Consider the following 6,000-nt stretch of genomic DNA (forward strand, 5'->3'; position numbering starts at 1 on the left):
GGGCAATGAGCTTGCACTGACCCACTGCAGAGGGTTATAAAAACAAGCCTTTTCCACCCAATGAGAAGAAACTTACCTGGGTCAAATATGCTCCAGACTTCCCTGTGTGGCTGGAAAAACCTTTGTTAGGTCTGAAGAGCAGTTGAACCCTCCCTTAGGCCAGCTCCACATTTATAGCTTCCCTTCCACTGAGGTCCACTCAGAAATGAAGCACCCACAGGCATGTTCCAGTAAAGACCTGCTGCCCAGAGCAGGGAGTATAGTCTGAAGACAGTCTTCAGTGGCTGGAATGTCTCAGAATTGTCTCAGGAGCAAAGTGCCCCATATTCCAAGGTCACTCCCTTTCTGGGAACAGCCAGCATCCAGTGGCTGAATTAAGCAGGACTACAGAGGCTGGACCACTTAAGACACTGAGTTGTAGGGGGCACTACGTTCAGCTTTCCTGGCTCAGCCTGCCTCTTTCATGTGTGATGGTGTCCATGAACATCTGAGTCTGCTCCCCAAGAACCCAACCTACAATAAAAAGAGAGAAAAAAATGTGAACCAAAGTCACCTCAAATCATAAATCATAACAACACCTGTACTGGCCAGTTTTAGGTCAAGTTGACACAAGCTAGAGTTATCGGAAAAGAGGGAACTTCAGTTGAGAAAATGCCTTCATAAGATCTGGATATAAGACATTTTCTTAACTAGTGTTTAATGGAGAGGGCCCAGTCTTGTGGGTGGGGCCACCCCTGGGCTGGTGGTCCTGAGTTCTATAAGAAAACAGGCTGAGCAAGTCATGATGAGCAAGCCAGTAAGAAGCACCCCTCCATGGCCTTTACATCAGCTCCTGCCTCCAGGTTTCTGCCATGTTCCTGTCTTGACTTCCTTCAATAATGAACTACAATGTGGAAGTATAAGTCAAACAAATCCTTTCCTCCCCAACTTGCTTTTGGTCATGGTGTTTCATCACAGCAATAGAAACCCTAAGACACACTCTATGCTTCATAAATCCAGAGTATGTCCTAGAGCTGAAATAACTCTGACTCGAGTATATGAAATCAGCCAGATAAATTTGTAAGCTGTTAAGTCACCCTTCTGTTTATTCAATGACAGTGTCAAATCTCGTTTGCATCAGAATAAATGTAAAAGTCTGCCAGTGCCACACTGAAGGACTCTGTAGGCCCCAAACATTTTAAGAATGCTACATTTGCCGGGCGGTGGTGGCGCACGCCTTTAATCCCAGCACTCGGGAGGCAGAGCCAGGCGGATCTATGTGAGTTTGAGGCCAGCCTGGGCTACCAAGTGAGTTCCAGGAGAGGTGCAAAGGTACACAGAGAAACCCTGTCTCGAAAAACCAAAAAAAAAAAAAAAAAAAAAAAAGAATGCTACATTTATGTCACCCAGACACAATAACATCTAATACATTATAGTTTAGAACTCAAAACCTCTTGCCTTAAGTGCAAGTCGTCACTTCAGACACAACAAACTTAGAGCTTGCCCCAGGTGCTGAAGGTGAGGAACCTGCACAGCTAGGCTCTGTTCTCCTCAAGGGTTTCAGAGGCATGCAAACAGCGTGCTGGCTAGAACTGGGTTCTCATCCAAATACTCAGCTTGGGAAAGAGTCACTTCAAAGCTCATTCAGTCGCTAGCAGAATTCAGTTCCCTACCACTATGGGACAGGCATTAGTTGGTGTCCCTTTGGCTGATGGCGGAAGACCACCTTCAGTTCCATGCCACATGGGCATTTTCAACATGGAGGCTGGTTTTATCAAAATAAGTAACCAAGAAGGCAGTAGAGTGAGTCTAGTAGTATGATGATTAGCCTTCATCACCAACTTGGTTAGATTTAGAATCACCTAGGGAACCCACCTCAAGGAAAGGCTATGAGGGCATTTCTAGAGAGGTTTAATTGAAAAAAGATTTTCCCTGAACATGGAAAGCATCATTCCATGAGCTGGATGCCCAGACTCAATAAAAAGGTGGGAGAAAGGAAGAAGCTAAGTGAGTTCTGGTATTACCCTCTGCTTCCTGGTTCCCTGGATGGGAACCAGCATCCTCATGCTCCTGCCATCACAGCTGAGAGACACTCTCATTACCATAGTTTCCCTATCCTTCCCTATCATGATGGGCTATACACTCAAGCCATGAACCAAAATGAATCCTCTCTCCTCTAAGTCCCCTTTGTCAGATACTCGGTCACATGACAAGCAAAGTAACTAATACAGAGAGCAAAGTGGAAGCCACGACATGTGCAACCTCGCCATGAGTCCACATTAACTTCATCATGAGTTCGCAACTCCATGTTACTGTATTCTATTGGACAGTGACAAATTATTCAGAAATGACAGTAGGAATGCAGAGGCCAGGCATCACTCAGTTGGTTCCATCTCAGAGGCTGCCCATCACTCCGGATAGGCACATATGTATGTTTGGGGAAAGGGTGGGGAATGGGTCTTCTTTAGCTTAGAAAATGCAAGTAGAGTCTACATCCCAGAAGGTCATAGTGTGTCATTTTTAATGTCTGCCTAGGATTCCACTGAACAGCTGTCATGTGATTTATTGACAAAGCCTTACCGCTGGAATGTTAGTTTTCAGTTTTAACTCTAAAAATGATGCTGTTACAAATATCCTTGTATCTAAACATTTCCCTACTCATTTACACATTTTCTTAGGGGAAAGGTCCTAAAGATGGTGGAATTGTTGGGTTGAAAGGCATGTTGTGGTTTTGCTACTTTGTCTTGCTACTTTGTGAAATGGTGTCTGTATATAATTTTATTGCTAAGAGTTTGCCTATGAAAAAATGTCACACAGCTAGAGTAACATGGCCTCTCAAATAAGCTCTTGCCAGGCCCAAAGTCTATACATCTCAACGAATCTCTACACAGTTAGGAGATCCACTCTGAAGCCGTGAGCTCTACTTTGGATTTTACTCTTTTAACTACCAAACACATTTTTATGCACTTATCTGCCAAAAAGAAAAGAAGGAAAGAAAAATCCACGAGAGTTAAAACCAGAAAAACAAGCAACTTAATAAATCCTCTTCCGTGACCCACGTGCCCTTTACCTGCTTTCTGTCCTTCCTCATCATCTTCCTCGCCCGTTCCTGTTCTCTGTGTTGTACTTCCAGACGTGAATTTGTTTACATATAAACTTATACATCATAGGCTAGGATTTGAGTATGAGGGAGAACGTTCATTCTTTTCGTTTTGGACCAAGTGACCTCGCTTAATATTATATATTCTAAGTCCATCCATTTTCGTACAAATTTTGTGATTTCACTCTTACTTAGCACTGAATATAATTCCATTTTATATATGACCCTGTGCTGGTGAGGTTTTGGTTTTTTTTTTTTGCCAATTTGACACAAACTAAAGCCATCTGGGAGGAGGGCGCATCAGCTGAGGACTTGCCTTTATCAGACTGGTTGGTAGGCAAGCCTGTGGGGCACTTTCTTGATTAACGATTGATCTGGAAGGGCCCAGCCCACAGTGGGCAGTGCCTCCCCTGGACATGGGGTCCTGCAGTGTGTAAGAAAGCAAACTGAATAAGCCAGGAATAGCAAGCCAGTAAGCAGCATTCTTCCACAGTCTCTGCTTCAGTACCTGCCTCCAGGTTCCTGCCCTGGCTTCCCTTGAGGATGAACTGTGATAGGGAAGTAGAAGTCAAATATATCCTTTCCTCCCCAAGTTACTTTTGGTCATGATGTTTACCACAGCTACAGAGAAACAAAGACAGTATCATGTTTTCATTATCCATTTAACTGTTTATGGGCAACTAGGTTGGCTCCATTTCTTTGCTACAGTGAATAAAGCAGAAATAAACATGGGATGAAAATATTGCTGTGCTATGGAGGTCCTGGGTATAGGCCCGGGAGTGAAATAGCTGGGTCTTAGGATGTACTACTTTTAACTTTTTGAGGAACTTCCAAACTGGTTTCCATAATGGCTGTGTTAACTTGAACCCCCACCAACAGTGGAGTCTTCTTCACATCCTCTCCAACATTTATTGTTAGATCTTTTCATGATAGATGTTCTGAAATAGGTAAGGAGGCGCCGTGGAGTAATTTTAATTTGCATTTCTCTAATGACTAGGAATGTCGGACACTTTTAAAAATAGCTATTGGCCGTTTCTGTTCTTTTTATTGAAAACTGTCTTTTCAGTTCATTAGCCCATTTGTTGATTGGCAGTTTTATTTCCTTGGTATTCAATTTCTGCAATTCTTTGTAAATTCTGGCTGTTATCCTCCCGTCTGAAGGGTAGCTGGTACGATTTTCTCCTGCTCTGTGGGCTGCTGCGTGCCTTGCTGACAGTTTCCTTTGCTCGGCAGGGACGTTTTTGTTTCATGTGGACCTACGTGTTGATAACTGGGGCTAGTTCCTGTGCTGTTGGTGATGTGTTCAGAAAGCCCTTGGCTGACCCAATATCTGTTCCCTGTGTAAACTGAAAAGCAGAATCATCTAGATGAACTTCAAGCAATGGGGTGAGATGCTTGAATTGATCTCTGTTTATAAGCTAAATTGTCACGAGTCCCCATTTTCTCAGTGGGGAAAGCACCACACCCAGAATGCACCAGAGGGGCAGGAAGGGTAGGCTTCCTCACAGTTCTAGCTGATTCTGTTCTCACTAACTACCAAATCACCCTATAGAATAGGTTCCCACCATATATCAAGATTTCTTCCATATTGACAAATTTTCCTTTACAGAAGTCATCCAGATTTATACTTGTGTGAACAATATGGAGGATTTGTCCCCATTTACTTTAAGTCTTTTATGAGCAAGGGTGCCTGTCCCCAGCAGAGTACAGACATTTGTGTGTCATGTTGATCCACTTGTTAGATGCCCCAGGGGCCAGCCAGAGAGAGATCTCAAGTATGTGAGCTAGACCAAATGTAAAATACCAAGCTGTTGAGAACTGGGATGTGGCCCACTGAAAGCCTTCAGATTCCAATGCATCTTTACATACTTTGTTTGCCATGAAAGCATCCGTGCGTTTATAACTTGTGCTATGAGGGTTCCAGAGATGGCTTAGTGGGTAAAGTGCTTGCCTTGTGAACATGAGGGGCTTAGCTGGGACCGCAGAACCTGTGCAAAAATAAATAAATAAATATGTGTTGTGGCACACACTTGTAATCCCAGCACTGGGAGGTTAAGACAGATGGATCTGGTTGATTAGCATAGCCTAATTGAAGAGCTCCAGACCAATGAGAGAACTTGTCTCAAAAGTTGGGTAGACTGGATAGTGTTCTTGAGAAATGACATCTGCCCTCTGGCCACTACACGCCTGTACACACATATGCATGAGCACGCACATAAGCATGCACCCACACATAAACAATAAGCAAGTTTGAACTATAAATTTGTGGTTCATGACTATCCTTGAGAGAGAGTTGATGAGAATTTAAGTTATTGGCTGCATTTTTATCTGATATTTTGAAGCAGCCTTGCACTCATGATTCCCGTGCCTCAGTCTCCCAAGAGCTGGGATTACAGGCACGTACCACCACACCCAAAGTGAGTTATGGACTTTGGACACAGAGAAAAACTTTCCCTATGCGAAGCCGGCTGCCTCATCAGGGACCCACGAGCAGTCTGCACTCCAGAGGTCCTAGCAAAGGGCCAGCAGGAATGCCAAGATGGACAAAGAGCACACAGCTTCATCAGCTCTCACTCTGGGGGACTTGAAAGCATGCATCATGAAACACATAAGAGAAGGTGATGACAGCTACCTGCTACCATATTCACTTTCTCCTTCCATGCTTCCTGAGCAGAGCGCTTTGGCTTTCAGAGCCCAGGAGTCATGAAGATGCTTTTACAAATACACCCACCCTTGCCACAAAACTTAGGGGCTCAACTCCACAATCCCCGGAGGACTGACAACGAGAATCCATCAAGTTAATGAGGTACTAGGTACAGTTATATCTGTGCAGCACATGACAAGCACACCCCATAATTAAGTCAGGAGAGTTTTCTTCTTGCAAAAACCTGGGGTGCCATGGTTTCTATTTCTTAACTCCC

Source organism: Peromyscus eremicus, chromosome 1 (genome assembly GCF_949786415.1).
Source record: "Peromyscus eremicus chromosome 1, PerEre_H2_v1, whole genome shotgun sequence".
Taxonomy (NCBI): Eukaryota; Metazoa; Chordata; class Mammalia; order Rodentia; family Cricetidae; genus Peromyscus; species Peromyscus eremicus.